Source organism: Ovis aries, chromosome 5 (genome assembly GCF_016772045.2).
Source record: "Ovis aries strain OAR_USU_Benz2616 breed Rambouillet chromosome 5, ARS-UI_Ramb_v3.0, whole genome shotgun sequence".
NCBI classification, from domain to species: domain Eukaryota; kingdom Metazoa; phylum Chordata; class Mammalia; order Artiodactyla; family Bovidae; genus Ovis; species Ovis aries.
The window spans coordinates 53,131,544-53,155,266 of NC_056058.1; the positions used below are offsets into that span (position 1 = coordinate 53,131,544).

Below are 23,723 nucleotides of genomic sequence, written 5' to 3' on the forward strand. Positions count from 1 at the left end.
TTCCTCCCTTGTCTCTGCATCCTCTCCTTTCCTAATTAGCAACTGCTTGAATCTGCTCTGTTAGAAATCAGGGAAGGTCTCGGAGGCTGAATGAAGCCTATTTCCTATAATCAAATCCTGGGAGATACTGAAAGGCTTTGTGCCCAGGAGCCCCGCAAAGTCCTGCTTGGTATCAGGATTAGGTGATGGACTCTGAAATGGCATTCCTTCTCATGCCTACCCTTAGCCCATCCCATGGACCTGTCTCTACCCAGAACTGGAGGGTATAGCAAAAGATCTGTTTTCTCAATAGAGATTTGAACATCTGCAAAGAACAAGACTCCGTTAGAGTAGATTAGTTTCATTACAAACAAAAAACACCTTCAAAAGTGTATTCACATTCTTGATCTTTAATTTCATGAAAGAGAACAGCCTGCTTTGGTTCAACCACTAGTAACTGGTTGACTCAGTGCATTGTGAGAAGGCACCCCTGCAACTCTGAGCCTGCATTTGTTAGCCACTGTAGGACATGGAGTTTGGATTTTAGGGAACAGGGTAGTCTCACTTTCCTGTAGCATATGCTCCTATATTAGTTAAAGGAACAAGCTGAGCGTGCCTAGCCCCTTAGGAAATGTAAATGCCTTTCTCTCATTTTTTGTCACCCATTAACAGCACACATTTGTTTAACAATAGGATCCATGAATTGGTTTCATGCCGTTTTTTATGTTAAGTCATTTCTTAGAAAGTTTCCAATAGTATATTATTACCTCCCCTTCCTTTCAGAGAGCTCCTGGGAATATGTGAAATATGAGATTGACCACAAAGTTATATTATGTTAAGAAGTTTTAATTAGCATAAAATGTAATATAACATACACATCACACATTAATTTTTATAGGCTGTATGCATTTCAGATATTGAGAATTTCTGGGTAATTTTAGCCTGCAAACTCATTTTCCTCAACCATATTATTTATGTTTTATTCTTACTCAGGATGAGTATAAGACTTGGGGGCTATCCTTCTCTTATTATTTTATTCATTTGTTCAGAAAATATTTCCTGAGCCTCTGTATATGCTGGGTACTGTCTTGGACAAGGAGAACACAGTCATGAACAGGATAGCTAAGGGCACTGCTCCTATGAAACTTACATCCTGGATCAGCACTATCCAACAGAAGTTTCAGTCTTGGGGGACATGTAACATGACTGGATTACACTGGGGACAGATTTTCTGTACAGGAGAGTAGTCACTAACCTCATGTGGCTATTGAGCACTTAAAACATGGATAATGCAACTGAGAAGTTGGACTTTTAGAATTATTTAATTTTTTATATTTAAATGTAAATAGCCACACAGGGCTCATGTCTGTTGTTTTAGATGGCGCAGTTCTACTGCAAGAGACTGATGGTAAACAAGTAAATGCAAAATCAGTGTCTGTTTGTTACTATATCTAAGCTCTCTAAACTCACTCTGCTCACCACACAAAAGGCCAGTAGATCAGAGAGGAGGTGGTAAGGCAAGGATTAATGATTTTATTTGGAAAGCTGACAGACAGATGACAGACTAATGTCTCAAAATAACCATCTTATCTGAGTCTGGATATCAGTATCTTTTATAGAACAGAGAAAGGGAGGAGGTGAGGAAGTAAAATAAAAAAGTTCATAAGTCTTGCAAATATCTCCTGGAATGGCCAGTCTCAGAGGGCGTGTTAATTTCTTCTTTTCTGCAGCCATTCACTGGTGAGCAGGGTCAGATTGTCAACTTTGTGAGCTGAACAAAGGCACTTTAGTTTAACATTCAGGCAGAGGGCTGGGTTTCCATGAGACAGACCATTGTGTATGATTATAATAGTAAAAATAATAAAAATCAAAGATTAAAATAAAAGAAATAGGTCCAATGTGGAATCCGATTTTAGCTCTTTGTTACATATTCAGATTGTGAAAAGTGCTGGCAGGGGTGGTGAAGATGGGGGATACACAGGTAATGTGATGGGGGTAGTGCAGGAGGCTGACTTCAGAGAGAAAGACTAGAGAGGGATGGGTGAGGAGGAGCTAGGCTTGTAGGAGCTGAAGGAAGAGGATTGCGGGCAGAGGGAACAGCAAGCATATAGCGTGAGTTTTCTCAGGAGCATGCTGAATGTGCTGTCTCTTCCTGCTGAATGCCTGCCCCTTCCCAGACCCACACCAGGGCTGGAGGTAATCTACTTCGTTTGTTTCATTAATTTTTATTGGAGTATAGTTGCTTTACAATGTTGTGTTAATTTCTGCTGTACAGCAAAGTGAAGCAGTTATACATATACATATATCCTCTCTTTTTAGACTTCCTTCCCATTTAGGTCACCGTGGAGCATTGAGTAGAGTTCCCAGTGTGATGCAGTAGGTTCTCATTAGTTATCCATTTTAGACACTATGGAGAACAGTAGGGCAGCATCTTCTTTGGATGAGACTTTCCTCTGGAAGGACTGGTTCTGCATGGGAGTGTGACTGGGCTTTGGAGTGGCTAGGAAGGCCCAATTCCATTCTATCCCAGTGGAGCGGCCATCTCTTCCCTTAGTGCAGCTGATTCATAGAGCTAATTCATTTTCCAACACTTTGGCCATGCCCTTTCAGCATCTCCCCTGCCAAGTGTCTACAGGTAGCACAAGATATATTTGCTGCCAAACCTACTTTCCATGTCTAAATCTTTTCTGATTTATCTGGGAAAAGAAGAGCTTAATTCCTTTCTCCAAGTCATTTCTTTATCCAATGGTGTAACTCTTTGTCTCTCCACCTCTGTCCCCTCCCATCCCACCCTTGGTAATGTGTTCACCGACTCTTCTCCCCATGGCATCCCCCACTGTCCTAGCTACGTTTCTGTTTCTAGTGTTCTTTTTTCATACATTTCCAAGCACTTGCACGTGTGTGAACACATTCGATACTTGAGGTGTGGCTGATACTCTCAGTATTACCATGGCTATCATAGTCTTTATCATCACCATCCGCACCTCCATTTTTATAGATGAGAACAAAATATGATGCTAGGGAGCTGCAGTGCCATAGCCCAAATCACCAAGATGCTAAATGGCCTAACCCAGATATCTGACTTACAACTCAGTGTTTTTTCCAAATCTGTATCCATCTTCATCTTATTACTTCAACCTACTGTCCTTCACTGAACTGCCTGATAGAACTGGGGCTGATAGAAATCCCAAGGAAAAGGTGAAAACAGGGATCTGCAGGTGAAGGGTTATCAGTTTTATGCCATACTGACATACTACTTTTTTGCAAAAGTCTGAGTTATGCAGAGTTAGTGACTTTCCCCAAACCAAATTCCTTGATAAGTAGTACAATTTTTAGTCCCATGTTGCCCCTCATTCTTACAGTAAACCCCCAGTAAATGAGACTTCTGAATTGTAGCCACTTGTTGGGGGTTGCTGAATCTTGGTACTCAGAGCTCTGGGCATATCTGTACAGAAAAGAAAAGATTACTTGCAGCCTTAAGTAATTGACATCTTAATGAGATTGTGCTATTTGTCTTTTGAGATAAGCCAGCATGAATGGTCCAGTTTTCTTCTTTATATTTAGCTCTCTTGATATTTCCACAGACAGTAGTTATTATTGGTCCCCTTTATTACATGTTGTGCTGAGCCCCTCAGATATTGTTTGCCTATTAGAGTGGCATGAAACTTGTATAAATATTCCATATTAAATCCAACTACCCCTAGATCCAGATATGTTTAAAAAAAAAGTTACTGGCAAGAAGCAAGGCAATGTATTTCAATAAAAAATTAGTGTAGATACCACTGAAGTAAGATATATTTTGAAAATAGATGACAGGGGCTTTCCTGGTGGCTCAATGGTAAGGAAGCCACCTGCCAATGAGGAGACATGGATTTGATCCTTGGGCCAGGAAGATCTCACATGCTGTGGAGCAGCTAAGGTCACAACTGCTGAGCCTGTGCTCTAGAGCCTGGGAGCCGCAACTACTGAGCCCACTTGCTACAACTACTGGAGCCCACACACCCTAGAGACTGTGCTTTGCAACAAGAGGAGCCACAGCAATGAGAAGTCCATGTACTGCAACTAGAGAGTAGCCCTCACTCACTGCAACTAGAGAAAAGCCTGCACGGCAATGAAGACCTAGCACAGCCAAAAATAAAATAAATAACAGATAGGTGACAAAGTGGAATAGAGACTGTGTGTCTGATGGATCATGGGTAAAAGTGCTTATGATCAGCAACTCATGTTATTGCCATTCAACATGTTTTATGGAGATTTATGATCCTTGTCTTTGTTCTGTGTCCCTTGTCCTTGTCTCTTCCCCCTTTCACTCATTTGTAAGGATGTCTTAATCATCCTGTGCAAGGTAGAGTACTGTATAGGGTTGGGTCAGACATGGGAACATGCTTTCAGGGTGTCCACATCCACTCTTTAGTGAACAGAGAGGCACTGATCAGCTTGATTGATAAACAGTTCAATATGATATAGCACACAGTAGCTGTGATATGATTAATGTGCTATTTGGATAAAGAAAGGGACCAGGAAGCTTTTCCAAGGTGGCTCAGTGATAAACAATCCATCTGCCAATGTAGGAGACTCAGGTTCTGTCCTTGGGTGTGGGAGATCCCCTGGGGTAGGACATGGCAACCCATTCCAGTATTCTTGCCTGGGAAATCCCATGAACAGAGGAGTCTGGTGAGCTGCAATCCATTGGGTCGCAAGAAATTGGACACGACTGAGTGACTGAGCATGCATGCACACACATATCAAGGAGAGGAGGAAGGTAATCAGGATAAAAATGTGAACGAACTGCAGGTGATAGCAAACTTGCACATTCACATTGGGTACCAAGATGAGAAATACAGTTGAAGGATGACAGCTAAACAAATATAAGGGAATCAGTAGTGTCAGAAACACCTGTGATACACATGTACTCTCTTATTCTTGCCTCTGAATCTGGGCTACTTGCTTTTGATTGTCCTTTCTGTCCCTAAGGGTTTCATTCCAGGTTTTCTGTCCTATGGCTAATTGCTCCTCTGTTTCTGTGGTGGCAAAACCTAACAAATTGAGCACAGTCCCCACCGAACACTGACTTGTGGGTATTAAAATTTATGATAAAGCAATTTGGTTGTGCTCTGTTCTGAAGAAATGGAGAACCTTAATTTTTCATCTGCTTCAGTGGCAGTGCTTGCTATGATTTCAGATCAAAAGGTGGTGCAAAATTATTTTTGAATTATCTTAATACATGAAATCTGAACATTGGAATGATTTATGGAAATAAATCATCTGACTCGGCACTAACAGATTTTTGAGTCTCATCTTCCAGCCATTTATTTTTAACCTCTCTGAATATCCTCTACTCTGCTGAAACCAACAACTCACTTCTGAAGCCAGTGAGCTGTCTGCTTAAAAATACTGAATCAACCAGCAAATCACACTTAATTAGGCTTTGTTCATTCCACTTAGCTTTTAAGATGGTAACATGCCTTTTAAACTACACAAACCATGGTAATCTAAATAGGAAGAGAGCTGATAAAATCTTAATTAAATGTAGTCCAGGGCTAATGTTTGCCACCTGCTTCTGCCAAACCTGAAGGAACCCTCGAAAATAATGTCTGCCCCAGGGGGCTGTGTTCAGACCCTGGTACATTTTGGGGGAAGTGGAGCCCAAAAAGCACAGTTGCTTTTGAGAAATTTTTGAATAAACTCCTGACAGTGGTATGCCCTGTGTTATTGCTTATTACCCCCAGGTCCGGGGAATGCTCTGGCTTAATCACAGTTGAACGCAAAAAATACTTTCCAGGTACATTAATACTATTGATATTTCTTTGGTCAAGAGAGTGAAGCTAGAAGAAGTGCGTATGGAGTAGTACAATTGGTAAAAATGAAGCTTTAGAAACAGGCAGAGATTGGTAGGATTTCTGTCCCTGCTTCATACTAGCTATGGGACTCAGTATACTTTGGAGTCTCTAAGCCTGGTTTCTTTAATTGTAAATTGGGTTTAATATACTGAACTTATTTTATGTCATTATTATGAAAATTCAATAATATGCATATAAAGGGTACAGACCTGTGCCTCACATATGGTAAAAACTCTATAATTATCTACATATTATTATATATTATATATTCATATCCATGCAAAGTTGAGAGGGTAGAGAAAGAATTCCTCTAGCTGCAACATTTCTCAGTAGTGCTGTTTTACCACTGGATAACTTTCCGAGGTTTAAGTAACTAACATTTAATGATACTGAGCAATATGCATATATATGTAAATACAGAATGTCTATAGGCAGATATACATTCCTATGACCTAGTTTATTTGAGTAGTAACATAGAATAAAAATAAAGTGTTTAAAATTTATGTACTCTGGTAGTTTATTTTATTTTATTTTTGGAGCAGAGAAGGGTTTATTGCAGGGCCAAGCAAAGAGAATGAGTGGTTGTGCTCAAAAAACCTGACCTTAACCCTAACCTTAGCCTAAGGATTTTAGAGACAAAGTCATAAAATAGCTATTTGACTCTTGAAAATAATTTAATTAGGATATATAAACATTTTCTTGACTTGAACTCACCCCCAATTACAAAATTTATATTAATAAGAGGTTTCCTTTTCTTGGTAAGAGGAAGCAAAGAGATACTTAATTAGATACATATTTTGATTATATAGTGAATTCTGATCTCATAAATATTAAAATACAGAGAAAAATTTATAATTTAGAAAATATGGTAAAGATATTATTATTATTATATACGTATTTTTTACTATGTAAATATAACCATTATTAACCATTGAAATACAGTTTCTAAATTCTTTAAAATATGTGTACGTAGTACGCATACATTTGCGTGCATGTGTGCTCAAGTCATGTCCGACTCTTTGTGACCCCATGAACTGTAGCCTGCCAGGCTCCTCTGTCCATGGAATTTTCCAGGCAAGGGTACTGGAGTGGGTTGCCATTTCCTACATATACACATGCACACATGTATACGTGCAACTTAATTTTATTTTATAAAAACTTGGACTTCTCTGGTGGCTCAGATCATAAAGAATCTGCCTGCAATGTGGGAGACCTGGGTTCACTCTGTGGATTGGGAAGATCCCCTGGAGAAGGGAATGGCTTTCCACTCCAGTATTCTTGCCTGGAGAAGCCTATGGGCAGAGGAGCCTGGTGGGCTACAGTCCCTGGGCTCGCAAAGAGTCAGACATGACTCAGCGACTAACACACACGCACATAGGATGTCTGCTGGGAAATAATAAATGTATTTAGTATATATAAATATGTTTCATAAATATCATTCTGCAACTAAGAGAATAATTCTATAACTTGCTTTTACCACAAAATATTGTAGACTTTTTAAAATTTGTTTTTATTGGTGTTTAGTTGATTTACAGTGTTGTATTAGTTTCTGCTGTATGGCAAAGTGAATCAGTTATACATATATCCACTCTTTTTAGATTCTATTCCCATTTAAGTCACTTCAGAGTACTGAGTAGAGTTCCTTGTTGTATGCAGTAGATTCTTGTTAGTTACCTATTTCATATATAGTAGCGTGCAGCAGCAGTGTGTATATGTCAATCCCAATCTCCCAATTTATTCTTCCCCCTGCTTTCCGCTTGGTAACCATAAGCTTGTTTCCTTTTACATCTGTGATTCTTTTTCTGTTTTGTAAATAGGTTCATCTGTACCATCATTTTAGGTTCCACACGTAAGTGATAACATTTGTTAGTTGTCTTTCTCTGACTTACCTCATTCAGTATGATAATCCCTAGGTCCATCCATGTTGCTGCAAATTGCATGATTTTGTTCTTTTTTTATGGCTTAGATTCCACTGGATGTGTGTACCACATCTTCTTTATCCATTCCTCTGTCAATGGACATTTAGGTTGTTCCCATGTCCTGGCTATTGCCAACAGTGTTGCAGTAAATATTAGGCTACATGAATCTTTTCCAAGTATGGTTGTCTCCATATATATGCCCAGAAATGGTATTTCTGGATCATATGGTAGCTCTGTTTTTGTTTTTCTAGGAACTTCCATACTGTTCTCCATAGTGGCTGTACCAATTTACATTCGTACCAGGAGTGTAGGAGTGTTCCTTTTTCTCCACACTGTGTCTAGCATTTATTGTTTGTAGATTCTTTGATGATGGCTATTCTGATTGGAATGACGTGATACCTCATTGCATTTTGATTTACATTTCTCTAATAATGAATGATGTTAAGCATCTTTTCATGTGTTTCTTGGCCATCTGTATGTCTTCTTTGGAGAAATGTCAATTTAGATCTGCTCGTTTTTTTGATTGGGTTTTTTGGCTTTTTTTTTTTTTAATATTGATCTGCATAAGCTGTTTGTATATTTTGGAGATTAATCCCTTGTCAGTTGCTTTGTTTGTGAATATTTTCTCCCATTCATAATAGACTTTTTTATTCATCATAGACTTATCAATGACTTTTACAATGAAAAACAGAAGCTGATCAATGTTTGAGGCCTTCACAACATTCTAGAAAGCTATGTCATGGCTCCTTGGAATCCAAACTAAAAAGAGGAAGTTTTAGGTCAGCATCACTAACTACTGCACACTGTTCATCTCAGTTCAGTTCAGTTCAGTCACTTAGTTGTGTCCAGCTCTTTGTGACCTCATGGACTGCAGGATGTCAGACTTCCTTGTCCATCACCAACTCCTGGAGCCTACTAAAACTCATGTCCATCGCGTTGGTGATGCCATCCAACCATCTCATCCTCTTTCATCCCCTTCTTCTCCTGCCTTCAATCTTTCCCAGCATCGGGGTCTTTTCCAATGAGTAAGTTCTTTGCATCAGAACGCCAAAGTATTGGAGTTTCAGCTTCAGCATCAGTCCTTCCAATGAATATACAGGATTGATTTCCTTTATGATGGACTTGTTGGATCTCCTTGCAGTCCAAGGGACTCTCAAGAGTCTTCTCCAACATCATAGTTCAAAAGCATCAATTCTTTGGTGCTCAGCTTTCTTTATATACCAACTTTCATATCCATAGATGACTACTGGAAGAACTTTGACTAGACGGACCTTTGTTGGCAAACTAAGGACTCTGCTTTTAATATTCTGTCTACGTTGCTCATCACTTTTCTTCCAGGGAACAAGCGCTTTTTAATTTCATGGCTACAGTCACCATCTATAGTGATTTTGGAGCCCCTCCCCCAAAAAAGTCTGGCACTGTTTCCATTTTTTCCCCATCTATTTGCCATGAGGTATTGGGACTGGATGCCATAATCATAGTTTTCTGAATGTTAAGCTTTAAGCCAACTTTTTCACTCTCCTCTTTCACTTTCATCAAGAGGCTCTTTAGTTCCTCTTTGCTTTCCGCCATAAGGGTGGTGTCATCTGCATATCTGAAGTTATTAATATTTCTCCCAGAAATCTTGATTCCAGCTTGTGCTTCATCCAGTCTGGCATGTCACATGATGTATTCTGCATATAAGTTAAATAAGCAGGGTGACAATATATAGCTTTGACCTACTCCTTTCCCGATTTAGAACCAGTCTATTGTTCCATGTCCAGTTATAACTGTTGCTTCTTGGCCTGCATACAGGTTTCTCAGGAGGCAGGTCAGGTGGTCTGGTATTCCCATCTCTTTCAGAATTTTCTGCACTTTGTTGCTATCCACACAGTCAAAAGCATATTCAATAAAGCAAAAGTAGATGTTTTTATGGAACTCTCTTGCTCTTTTGATGACCCAGCAGATGTTTGCAATTTGATCTCTGGTTCCTCTGCCTTTCTAAATCCAGCTTGAACATCTGGAAGTTCACGGTTTATGACCTGTTGAAGCCTCGCTTGAAGAATTTTGAGCATTACTTTGCTAGTGTGTAAGATTAGTACAATTGTGTGGTAGTTTAAACATTCTTTGGCATTGCCTTTCTTTGTGATTGGATTGAAAACTGACCTTTTCCAATCCTGTGGCCACTACTGAGTTTTCCAAATTTGCTGGCATATTGAGCACAACACTTTCACAGCATCATCTTTTAGGATTTGAAATAGCTCAACTGGAATTCCATCACCTCCACTAGCTTTGTTCATAGTGATGCTTCCTAAGGCCCACTTGACTGCATTCCAGGATGTCTGGCTCTAGGTGAGTGGTCACACCATTGTGTTTATCTGGGTCATGAAGATCTTTTTTTGTATAGTTCTGTGTATTCTTGCCACCTCTTCTTATCTTTTGCTTCTGTTAGGTCCATACCAGTTCTGTCCTTTATTGTGCCCATCTTTGCATGAAATGTTCCCTTGGTATTTCTAATTTTCTTGAGGAAATCTCTAGTCTTTCCCATTTTATTGTTTTCCTCTATTTCTTTGTATTGATCACTTAAGAAGGCTTTTTTTTTTTTTGGAATTTGGTTTTATTTTTATTGGGCTTTTTGGGCTCTAAAATTACTGCAGATGGTGATTGCAGTCATGAAATTAAAAGATGCTTACTTCTTGGAAGGAAAGTTATGACCAACCTAGACAGCATATTAAAAAGCAGAGACATTACTTTGTCCACAAAGGTCCATCTAATTAAGGCTGTGGTTTTTTCAGTAGTCATGTATGGATGTGAGAGTTGGACTATAAAGAAAGCTGAGCGCTGAAGAATTGATGCCTTTGAACTGGTGGTATTGGAGAAGACTCTTGAGAGTCCCTTGGACTGCAAGGAGATCCAACCAGTCCATCCTAAAGGAGATCAGTCCTGGGTGTTCATTGGAAGGACTGATGTTGAAGCTGAAACTCCAATACTTTGGCCACTTGATGCAAAGAGCTGACTCATTTGAAAAGTCCTTTATGCTAGGAAAGATTGAGGGCAGGAGGAGAAGGGGACAACAGAGGATGAGATGATTGGATGGCATCACCGACTCAATGGACATGCGTTTGGGTAAACTCTGAGAGTTGGTGATGGAGAGGGAGGCCTGGTGTGCTGTGGTTCATGGGGTCGCAAAGAGTCGGACATGACTGAGCGACTGAACTGAACTGAGGGAATCGGATGGGGATACCTCTGTAAGTTATGTCCCACTAGGAAGATATACACTCTAACTCCTGGGATAGCTTTTGGAGCTCTTTCTTTCTCATGGAACTGCTGAGGAAGGCTTTCTTATATCTCCTGGCTATTCTTTGGAACTCTGCATTCCGATGGGTATATCTTTCCTTTTCTCTTTTGCCTTTAGCTTCTGTTCTTAGCTATTTGTAAGGCCTCATCAGACATCCATTTTGCCTTTTTGCATTTCTTTTTCATGGGGATGGTGTTGATCACTGCCTCCTGTACAATGTCACGAACCTCCATCCGTAGTTCTTCAGACACTCTATCAGATCTAATCCCTTGAATCTATTTGTCACTTCCAGTGTATAATTGTAAGAGATTTATTTAAGTCCTACCTGAACGGTCTAGTGGTTTGCCTTACTTTCTTCAATTTAAGTCTGAATTTTGCAATAAGGTATTCATGATCTGAGCCACGGTCAGCTCCCAGTCTTGTTATTGCTGACTGTATAGAGCTTCTCTATCTTTGGCTGCAAAGAATATAATCAATCTGATTTTGGTATTGAACATCTTGTGATGTCCATGTGTAAAGTCATCTCTTGTGTTGTTAGACAACAGTATTTGCTATGACCAGTGCATTCTCTTGGCAAAACTCTGTTAGCCTTTGCCCTGCTTCATTCTGTACTCCAAGGCCAAATTTGCCTATTACTCCAGGTATCTCTTGACTTCCTACTTTTGCATTCCAGTCTCCTATAATGAAGAGGACATCTTTTTTTGGATGTTAGTTCTAGAAGGTCTTGTAGGTCTTCATAGAACTGTCCAACTTCCGATTCTTCAGCATTACTGGATGAGGCATAGACTTGGATTATTGTGATACTGAGTGGTTTGCCTTGAAAACAGATCTTTCTGTCATTTTTGAGATTGCATCCATGTACTGCATTTTGGACTCTATTGTTGACTCTCAGAGCTACTCCATTTCTTCTAAGGGATTCTTGCCCACAGTAGTAGATATAATGGCCATCTGAGTTAAATTCACCCATTCTAGTCCATTTTAGTTCACTGAATCCTAAAATGTCAATGTTCACTCTTGCTATCTCTTATTTCACCACTTCCACTTTACCTTGATTCATGGCCCTAACATTCTAGGTTCCTATGCAGTACTGTTCTTTACAGCATCAGACTTTACTTCCATCATCAGTCACATCCACAACTGGGTGTTGATTTTGCTTTGACTCTGTCTTCATTCTTTCTGGAGTTATTTCTCCACTCTCTTCCAGTGGCATATTGGGCACCTATCAACCTGCAGAGTTCATCTTTCCATTTCCTATCTTTTTGCCTTTTCATACTGTTCATGGGATTCTCAAGGCAAGAATACTGAAGTGGTTTGCCATTCTATTCTCCAGTGGACCATGTTTTGTCTGACTTTACACTGTAACAACCCAATTGTAAAAGTTGCTGCTGATTGGTCTATTATATATGTATACAATGATCAATTCTACCATTCTCTTACTGATATTGTTCAGTGGTTTGAAATCTTTATTATCATGAAGTCTTTTGAGAATATGATAATATTAATAGTTCTGGACCCTTTTAAGCTTCCAAAGTGTGCATACACCTTCTGGGCCTTAATGATCTTTCTAGAGTTCACCTTGAAACCTTTTCAACCCTGTTTCCTATTATTTGTTGTTGTTGTTGTTGTTCATTCACTCAGTCATGTCCAACTCTTTGAGACTCTATGAACTGAAGCATTCCAGGCATCCCTGTCCTTCACTCTATCCCAGAATTTGCCCAAACTCATGTTCATTGAGTCGATGATGCCATCCAACCATCTCATCTTCTGTTGCCCACTTCTCCTGCCCTCAATGTCCTGGTATCAAGGTCTTTTCCTAGAACCATGACTGGTTAAAATCCTTGGAGCCCCCAAACTCTGCAAAAATTGCTTGGTATATTTAATCACACATAAAACAATAAAACTGTAAAACACAATTCTTTAATATACATTGAAATTAAAATATCTTTGTTCTAGATAATATGATTACAAAATTTTGAATGCACTCATTGAAATAGAATAAAGTTATTTTATGAGGATTCCTTCTCTGCTAAGTCTGAAATATGTGCTTCGTCTATCTGTTCCTTCATATAAAAATAAACTTCACCTGTGAACTAGAAAGTGAGCTGCTAAGTAAATTTAATATAAGGCTTACAAAGCAGTATATACTCTGCTATTCTGGGGTATAACTTCCAAATTTTCTTGTAATGCAACATGTATTTGAAAGTATTATAGTCAATAATACCTAACATTTATGAGGTCTCAGTATGTTCTAGGATCTTTATTAAGGACTTTGCCTGTCTTATCTTATTTGGTCCCCACAATATTCCCAAGCTGGAATCAAGATTGCCAAGAGAAATATCATCAACCTCAGATATGCAGATGATACCACCCTAATGGCAGAAAGTAAAGAGGAACCAAAGAGCCTCTTGATGAAAGTGAAAGAGGTGCATGAAAAAAGCTGGCTTAAAGCTCAACATTCAAAAAATGAAAATCCTGGCATCTGGTCCTATCACTTCATGGCAAATATTTGGGGAAACAATGGAGACAGTGATAGACTTTATTTTCTTGGGCTCCAAAATCATTGCGGATGGTGATTGCAACTGTGAAATTGAGACACTTGCTCCTTGGGAGAAAAGCTGTAAGAAATTTAGACAATGTATTAAAAAGTAGAGACATCAGTTTGCTTAAAAAGGCCCCTATAGTCAAAGCCATGGTTTTTCCAGGATATGAGGGATATAGGGATATGAGGGCTGGACCATAAAAAAGGCTGCTGGTGCTGCTGCTAAGTCACTTCAGTTGTGTCCGACTCTGTGTGACCCCAGAGACGGCAGCCCACCAGGCTCCCTTGTCCCTGGGATTCTCCAGGCAAGAACACTGGAGTGGGTTGCCATTTCCTTCTCCAGTGAATGAAAGTGAAAAGTGAAAGTGAAGTTGCTGAGCACTGAATAATTGGTGCTTTGGAATTGTGGTGCTGGAGAAGACTCTTGAAAGCCACTTGAACAGCAAAGACATCAAACCAGTCAGTCCTAAATGAAATCAATCCTGAATAATCACTGGAAGAACTGTTGCTGAAGCTGAAGCTCCAAATAGTTTGCCCACCTGATGCGAAGAGCTGACTCATTGGAACAAACCCTGATGCTGGGAAAGATTGAGGACAGGAGGAGATGGAGGTAACAGAGGATGAGATGACTGGATGGCATCACTGAATCAATGAACATGAGTTTGAACAAGCTCTGGATGATGGTGAAGGACAGGGAAGCCTAGAGTGCTGTACTCCATAGGTATGGAAAGATTTGGACATGAATAATGATATTCCCAGGAGCTTAATGATTTTATCAACCCAATTTTATAGATAAGAGAAATTAATTTTATAAAGTGGATTGGCTAATGTTACACATCCATAAGGGCTTCCCATTGGTGCTAGTGGTAATGCAGCCTGTCCATGCAGGAGGCATGAAGTGACATGGGTTTGATTCCTGAGCTGGGAAGATCCCCTGGAAGAGGGCATGGCAACCCACTCCAATATTCTTGCCTGGAGAATCCCATGGACAGAGGATCCTGGTGGGCTATAGTCCATAGGGTCACAAAGAGTTGGACATGACTGAGGTGACTTAGCACTCATGCATGCACACATCCATAAAGTTCTGGAGTCAGAAAAGAAACCTACTACTGCATGTTTATGGCCTGCCTTCTACCCATTCTATAGATTGGCAGTTGCAGATGATAGCGATATTGAATGTCTTATCTGAGATTTAGTTGTCCGGTTAGCTTCTGTCCATATGACCTTAACTTTATAGATCAAAACAAATACATAAACAACATTGAAGTAAAAAAATAAGTCCCCAAATTTTTATTCTTGCTGTTTAGTTCAGAGGTGTATAAAAACAATTTTCAGAAGATATCTATTTATACTTAAGGAATATCAAATCTCAAAAGTAACTTTCTTACTCAATTTTTATGTTAGGAAATGTGAAGTTTCTGGAGGAATGTTACCCACTGGGTAGCCTGGTGGGCTAGCCAGAGAACCCACCTCACATGGTGTTTCTCACACCCTCTGTGGTCCTTGGTTTCTTTCCATAGAATGGTGAGTGGTGATACACTCCAGTATCTGCTTGCACTTCTCATATTAATGTGTCTTCCTATGCATCGTTTCTTTTTCTTTTTTTAACCTATCATTTTTTTTTCTGTAGTTTCTCTTTTTAAAATATTTGTTCACTTCTTTTTGGTTGCACCAGGTCTTCATTGCTTTGTGCAGGCTTTCTCTAGTTGTGACAAGCTGGGGCTACGCTCAAGTTGTGGTGCAAGGCCATCTCATTGTGGTGGCTTCTCTTGTTGTAAAGCACTGGCTCCAGGTTCAGGGACTTCAATAGCTGTGGTGTGGACTCAGTAGTTGTGGTGCATAGGCTTGGTTGCCCCATGACATGTGGGATCTTCCCAGGCCAGGGACTGAACCAGTGTCCCTTGCATACAAGGTGAATTCTTAACACTGGACCATCAGGAAAGCCCTTTCTGAGTTTCTGACAGTTGGTTCTTTATAATCATGTTCTATTCTTTGTAATCATGCTCTATTCTGCTTTTTCTTTTCTTTTACCCCAATGTGTTCAGACCAGTCTCAGGCATCTGTTAGAAACACACCATGCTGATTTCTCCTTTCCCTGCCCTGCCCTTCTATCTATTCCCTTTGCCCAGAATGCCCTTCCTGTTCTATTATAATCCATCTATTTTTCTAAATCAGCTAAAATCTAGTAAGGTCATTTCACTTGGCAGAAGCCTCAGTGTAGCTTCTGAGACACTGAATGGCGACCTTTTAGCCTTTGTTGACCTTCCTCTCAGGAGCTTGTGGAACACAATTAAATTCTCAGTTCCTTTGAGTATATTGCTCTCTCGTTTCATATGTGAATGTGCTTTTCCTGAGAAGATGTCAAAAAATTTAAGGCAGGAACTATGTCTTATATTCTCACTTAACATGGTTAGAATCTCCCACAATTTTACTCAATGAAATGTTTATGTGCTATGGTCTGAATGTTTGTGTTCCCAGAGTTCGTATGTTGAATTCCTAATCACCAAGAGATGGTAGGTGGGGACTTTGAGGAGTAGTTAGGTTATGACGGTAGACCCTCAGGAATGGGATCAGTCTTCCATCTTCAGAGAGGATGAAGTTCCTTCTGCCACATGAAGATACAAAAGAAGTCTGCATCCTGGAAGAAGGCCCTCACGTGATCATGCTCGCAATTCCCTCTCTCGGGTGTTGCTCCAGAATGCAATGTAAGTCCACGGTAGGACCAGAAGCTATGGCCTTTTCTTGAAATTTGGAATCTTCTGGGACAAACCATAATGGGGAGAAAATGATAAAATAAAACACTATAACCATCAAATTGATTAAATATGTCTGGTGCCGGGCACTGTATAAATAAGATACAACCAAGGTGTTCTCGGGCTTTCCTGAGAGCTCCGTTGGTAAAGAATCCACCTGCAATGCAGGAGACCCCAGTTTGATTCCTGGGTTGGGAAGATTCATTGGAGAAGGGATAGGCTACCCACTCCAGTGTTCTTGGGCTTTCCTGTGGCTCAGCTGGTAAAGAATCCATCTGTAATGTGGCAGACCTGGGTTCAGTTCCTGGATTTGAAAGAGCCCTTGGAGAATGGAAAGGTTACCCACTCCAGTTTTCTGGCCTGGAGAAATCCATGGACTGTACAGTCCATAGTGTTACCTTTAAAAAAAAGCTGAGAAAAGAAGAGAAGCTAAAGGCAAAGGAGAAAAGGAAAGATATACCCATCTGAATGCAGAGTTCCAAAGAATAGCAAGGAGAGATGAGAAAGCCTTCCTCAGTGATCAATGCAAAGAAATAGAGGAAAACAATAGAATGGCAAAAATTTGAGATCTCTTCAAGAAAATTAGAGATACCTAGGGAACATTTCATGCAAAGATGGGCTCAATAAAGGACAGAAATGGTATGGACCTAACAGAAGCAGAGGATATTAAGAAGAGGTGGCAAAAATACACAGAACTGTACAAAAAAGATTTTCATGACCCAGATAACCATGATGGTGTGATCACTCACCTAGAGCCAGACATCCTGGGGTCTGAAGTCAGGTGTGCCTTAGGAAGCATTCCTACAAAAAAAGCTAGTGATGGTGATGGAATTCCAGCTGAGCTATTTCAAGTCCTAAAAGATGATGCTGTGAAAGTGCTGCACTCAATATGCCAGCAAATTTTGGAAACTCAGCAGTGGTCACAGGACTGGAAAAGGTCAGTTTTCATTCCAATCCCAGAGAAAGGAAATGCCAAAGAACATTCGAACTACTGCACAATTGCACTCATCTCACACGCTAGCAAATTAATGCTGAAAATTCTCCAAGCGAGGCTTCAACAGTATGTGAACTGAGAAATTCCAGATGTTCAAGCTGGATTTAGCAATGGCCGAGGAACCAGAGATCAAATTGCCATCACCCACTGGATCATCAAGAAAGCAAAAGAGTTTCAGAAAAATATCTCCTTCTGCTTTATTGACTACATTAAAGCCTTTGACTGTGTGGATCACAACAAATGTGGAAAATTCTTAAAGAGATGGGAATACCAGACCACCTTCCCTGCCTCCTGAGAAATCTGTATGCAGGTCAAGAAGAAACAGTTAGAACTGGACATGGAACAATGGACTGGTTCCAAATCAGGAAAGGAATATGTCAAGGCTGTATATTGTCACCCTGCTTATTTATCTTATATATAGAGTACATCATGCAACATGCAAGGCTGGATGAAGCACAAGCTGGAGTCAAGATTTCTGGGAGAAATATCAATAACCTCAAATATGCAGATAACACCACCTTTTTTTTTAAAGTTTTATTTTTACTTTATTTTACTTTGCAATACTGTATTGGTTTTGCCATACATTGACATGAATCCACCATGGGTGTACATGCGCTCCCAAACATGGACCCCCCCTCCCACCTCCCTCCCCATAACATCTCTCTGGGTCATCCCCATGCACCAGCCCCAAGCATGCTGTATCCTGCGTCTGACATAGACTGGCAATTTGATTCTTACATGATAGTATACATGTTACAATGCAGTTTTCCCAAATCATCCCACCCTCTCCCTCTCCCTCTGAGTCCAAAAGTCCGTTATACACCTCTGTGTCTTTTTTGCTATCTTGCATACAGGGTCGTCACTGCCATCTTTCTAAATTCCATATATATGTGTTAGTATACTGTATTGGTGTTTTTCTTTCTGGCTTACTTCACTCTGTATAATAGGCTCCAGTTTCATCCATCTCACCAGAACTGATTCAAATGAATTCTTTTTAACGGCTGAGTAATACTCCATTGTGTTTATGTACCACAGCTTTCTTATCCATTCATCTGCGGATGGACATCTAGGTTGTTTACATGTCCTGGCTATTATAAACAGTGCTGCGATGAACATTGGGGTACATGTGTCTCTTTCAATTCTGGTTTCCTCGGTGTGTATGACCAGCAGTGGGATTGCTGGGTCATAAGGTAGTTCTATTTGCAATTTTTTAAGGAATCTCCACACTGTTCTCCATAGTGGCTGTACTAGTTTGCATTCCCACCAACAGTGTAGGATGGTTCCCTTTTCTCCACACCCTCTCCAGCATTTATTGCTTGCAGATTTTTGGATCGCAGCCATTCTGACTGGTAACACCACCCTTATGGCAGAAAGCAAAGAGGAACTGAAGAGCCTCTTGATGAAAGTGAAAGGAGAGTGAAAAAGCTGGCTTAAAGCTCAACATTCAAAAAACAAAGATCATGGTATCTGGTCCCATCACTTCATGGCAAATAGATGGGGAAACAATGGAAACAGTGAGAGAATTTATTTTGGGGGGCTCCAAAAACACTGCAGATGGTGATGAAATTAAAAGATGCTTGCTCCTTGAAAGAAACCTGTGACCAACCTAGACAGCATATTAAAAGGCAGAGACATTATTTTGCTGACCAAGGCTTGTCTAGTCAAAGCTATAGTTTTTCAAATATTCATGTATGGATATGAGATTTGGACCATAAAGAAGGCTAAGCACTGAAGAATTGATGATTTTGACCTGCTGTGTTGGAGAAGACTCTTGAGATTCCCTTGGACTGCAAGGAGATTCAGCCACTCAATCCTAAAGAAAATCAGTCCTGAGTATTCACTGGAAGAACTGATACTGAAGCTGAAGCTCCAATACCTTGGCCACCTGATGTGAAGAGCTGACTCATTGGAACAGACCCTGATGCTGGGAAAGATTGAGGGCAGGAGGAGCAGGGGACAACAGAGGATGAGATGATTGGATGGCATCACCAAATCAATGGATATGAGTTTGAGCAAGCTCTGGGAGATGGTGAAGGACAGGAAAGCCTAGAGTGCTACAGTCCATGGGGTTGTGAAGAGTCGGACACGACTGAGTGACTGAATTGAACTGAAGGTCTTCTCTGTTTCTTTGGAAGCTTACAACTCAGTGGATGTTCCAATAACTTATGGAACAGGATTTGTCTTAAATATTTCAGAGAGGAGATGGTATTTGAGCTGGGCCTAGAAGAATCAGCAGGCGGTGGTTGACAATAAGAACCAGAAGAAAGCAAAGGAAAATGTTTTAACTTTAACTTTTCAGTTCACCCATAATTCTGTCCATTTCTGTTTGTCTCATATCCTAGGTAATACACCTCTTTCCTTTTTCTCTCTTTAGCTAAATCCTCATTTGTTAAATCTGCTCTAACTCAGGAGCTCAGAGTCACCCAGGGTGCTAGTTAAGACATAGACCCCCAGGTTTCACCATAGAGCTACTGAGATAGAACCTGTCTGTAGGGGTGGGACACAGGCATTGATTTTCATAATAAGCAGAGACTCATAGGTAGAGAGGTTGAAGCTGCTTCTACTTTTGGAAGCTTCTGGCATATTCAAATGGAAGAAATGCCATAACAGTGGGGGCCAAATATGTGACTTTTAATGTTTCTATTAAGCAAATTAATTTTAACACATTTTCAAAATAGAATGACTATATGTATGTGCTCAGTTGGTGGTAGCACAAACAGTTAAAACTTTTGTAAATGTGGTGCTTTGAGGCAGATGGAACTCCAAGTCCCACCCCCTCCGCATTAGTCCTATTAACAGATTCCTCAGGGGCACCAGGGGATGATGGAGAGGCTCTATACAGTTAACAAAAACAAAACCTGGATCCTGATCCAGGCTCAGATCATGAGCTCCTTACTGGAAAATTCAAACTCAAACTGAAGAAAGTAGGAAAAACCACTAGGCCATTCAGGTATGACCTCAATCAAATTCCTTATGATCATACAGTGGAGGTGACCAATAGATTTAAGGGATTAGATCTGGTAGACGCAGTGCCTGAAGAACTATGAATGGAGGTCCTTAACATTGTACAGGAGGCAGTGACAAAAACCAGCCCAAAGAATAGGAATGCAAGAAGGCAAAGTGGTTGTCGGAGGAGGAAGTGAAGTGAAGTGAAGTCGCTCAGTCATGTCCGACTCTTTGCGACCCCATGGACAGTAGCCTACCAGGCTCTGCCGTCCATGGGATTTTCCAGGCAAGTATCCTGGAGTGGGCTGCATTTCCTTCTCCAGGGGATCTTCCCAACCTGGGGATTGAACCCAGGTCTCCTGCATTGCAGACAGATGCTTTACCATCTGAGCCACCAGGGAGGCTTTTATAAATACCTGAGCAAAGAAGAGAAACGAAAGCAAGGAAGAAAGAGAAAGAGGTACCCAACCAAATGCAGAGTTCCAGAGAATAGCAAGGAGAGACAAGATGGTCTTCTTAAATTAACAATCCTAAGAATTAGAGGAAAACAACAGAATGGGAAAGACTAGAGATCTCTTCAAGAAAATTGAAAACACCAAGGGATCATCTCATGCAAGGATAGGCATGAAAAAGGGCAGGAATGGTAAGGACCTGACAGCAGCAGAAGAGATTAAGAAGAGGTGGCGAGAGTACACAGAAGAACTATACCAAAAAAAAAGAGTCTTAATGACCCAGATAGCCATGATGATGTGGATGCTGTGGTCACTCAGCTAGAGCAAGACATCCTGGAGTCTGAAGTCAAGTGGGCCTGGAAAAGGTCAGTTTTCATTCCAGTACCAAAGAAGGGCAATATCAAAGAATGTTCAAACTATTCACAATTGTGTTCATTTCACATGCTAGTAAGGTAATGCTCAAAATCCTTCAAGCTAGGCTTCAATAGTATGTGAACTGAGAACTTCTAGATGTACAAGCTGAATTTAAAAAAGGCAGACGAACTAGAGATCAAATTGCCTACATCGTTGGATTAAAGAAAAAGCAAAGGAATTACAGAAAGACCTCTACTTCTGCTTCTTTGACAACATGAAAGCCTTTCACTATGTGGATCACAATAACCCATGAATACACAGGTTGTAAAATTCTTAAAGAGATAGGAATACCAGACCACCTTACCTGCCTCCTGAGAAATCTGTATGCAGGTCAAGAAGCAACAGTTAGAACCAGAAATGGAACAATGGACTGGATCAAAATTGGGAAAGTAGTACATCAAGGCAGTATATCATCACCCTGCTTTTTCAATTTATATGCAGAGTACATCATGTGACATGCTGGGCTGGATGAAGCACAAGCTGGAATCAAGATTGCTGGGAGAAGTATCAACAACTTTAGACAGGCAGATAACACCACCCTTATGGCAGAAAGCAAAGAGGAACTGAAGAGCCTTTTGATTAAGGTGAAAGAGGAGAGTGAAAAAGTTGACTTAAAAATCAACATTCAGAAAGCGAGGCATCTGGTCCCATCACTTCATGGCAAATAGATGGGGAAACAATAGAAACAGTGACAGAGTTTATTTTCTTGGGCTCCAAAATCACTGTGGATGGTGACTGCAGCCATGAAATGAAAAGATGCTTGCTCCTTGGAAGAAAAGCTATGACAAACCTACACAGCATATTGAAAATCAGAGACATCACTTTGCCAACAAAGGTCTGTATGGTCAAAGCTATGGTTTTTCCAGTAGTCATGTATGAATGTGAGAGTTGGACCATAAAGAAGGCTGCATTCCAAAGAATTGATGCTTTCAAGCTATGGTGCTCTTGAGAGTCCCTTAGACAGCAAGGAGATCAAACCAGTCAATCCCAAAGGAAATCAACCTTGACTATTCATTGGAATTACTGATGATAAAGCTGAAGCTCCAGTATTTTGGCCACCTGATGAAAAGAGCTGACTCATTGGAAAAGACTCTGATGCTGGGAAAAATTGAAGGCAAGAGGAGAAGAATATGACAGAGGATGAGATGATTGGATGGCATCACTGACTCAATGGACATGAGTTTGAGAAAACTCCAGGAGATGGTGAAGGACAGGGAAGCCTGGCCTGCTGCCGTCCATGGGGTTGCAAAGAGTTGGACGTGACTTAGCAACTCAACAACAACAATATATACATATATAACCTCTCTTTCTTTCTCACACACAAACAGTAATAGAATCACAAAACTTTATGACTTAGGATTTTTTCAGGGTATATGCCTGGTAGTGGGACTGCTGGGTCATATGGTGGTTCTATTTTTAGTTTTTAAGGAACCTCCGTACTGTTCTCCACAGTGGCTGTATTATTTTACATGCCCACCAACAATGGAAGAGGGTTGCCTTTTCTCCACTCTCTCTCCAGCATTTATTGTTTGTAGATTCACATGCACCCCAATGTTCATTGCAGCACTCTTCACAATAGCCAGGACGTGGAAGAAACCTAAATGTCCATCAACAGATGAATGGATAAAGATGTAGTGCATATATGTGACACAATATTACTCAGCCATAAAAAATAATGAAATTAGGTCATTTCTAGAGATGTAGATGGACTAGAGACTGTCATACAGACAAAGTCAGAAGAGTAACACAAATATTGTATATTAACACATATATGTGGAATCTAGAAAAATAGTACATATTAACCTATGGTGGCTCAGAGGTTATAGCGTCTGCCTGCAGTGCAGAAGACCCGGGTTCAATCCCTGGATCAGGAAGATCCCCTGGAGAAGGAAATGGCAACCCGCTCCAGTATTCTTGCCTGGAGAATCCCATGGACGGAGAAGCCTGGTAGGCTACAGTCCACGGGGTCACAAAGTGTTGGACACAACTGAGCGACTTCACGTCACAACCTATTTGTAGCATAGAAATAGAGATGCAGTCATAGAGAATAGACATTTGGACATGGTGAGAGGAAGAAGGATGAGATGAGTTTGGTGGCTGGGGTTGACGTATATACACTACTATGTGTGAAATTGATAGCTAGTAAAATAGAACCCGGGGCTTCCCTGTTTGCTCAGATGGTAAAGAATCTGCATGCAACACAGAGGACCTGGGTTCCATCCCTGGGTTGGGAAGAGCCCCTGGAGAAGGGAATGGCAACCCACTCTGGTATTCCTGCCTAGAGAATTGTATGAACAGAGGAGCCTGGCAGGCTATAATCCATGGGGGTCACAAAGAGTCAGACGTGACTGAGTGACTATCACACACACACACACACGCACACACACACACACAATAGAACCTGCAATATAGCACAGGGAAATCATTTCAGTGATCTGTGGTGACCTAGATGAGTGGGATGGGGATGGGGTGGGAGGGAGGTCGAAGAGGGAGGGGAAATGTATATACGTATAGCTGATTCATTTTGCTGTACAGTAGAAGCTAATACAACATTGTGAAACAACTATACCTACATTTAAAAAAAAAAAAAACTTTGTGGCTAAATGGATT

At 40.5% G+C, this 23,723-nt stretch overlaps 1 protein-coding gene and 1 non-coding gene across 2 annotated transcripts in view; one reads left to right on the forward strand and one right to left on the reverse strand.

The window, feature by feature from the left end:
* The window catches only part of KCTD16 (potassium channel tetramerization domain containing 16), a 322,100-nt gene that overhangs the window by 156,194 nt on the left and 142,183 nt on the right, over nucleotides 1–23,723 (forward strand). The window lies entirely within an intron of this gene.
* Nucleotides 20,577–20,648, reverse strand: TRNAC-GCA (transfer RNA cysteine (anticodon GCA)). Its single transcript has one exon. It is a non-coding gene; the product is annotated as a tRNA-Cys (tRNA).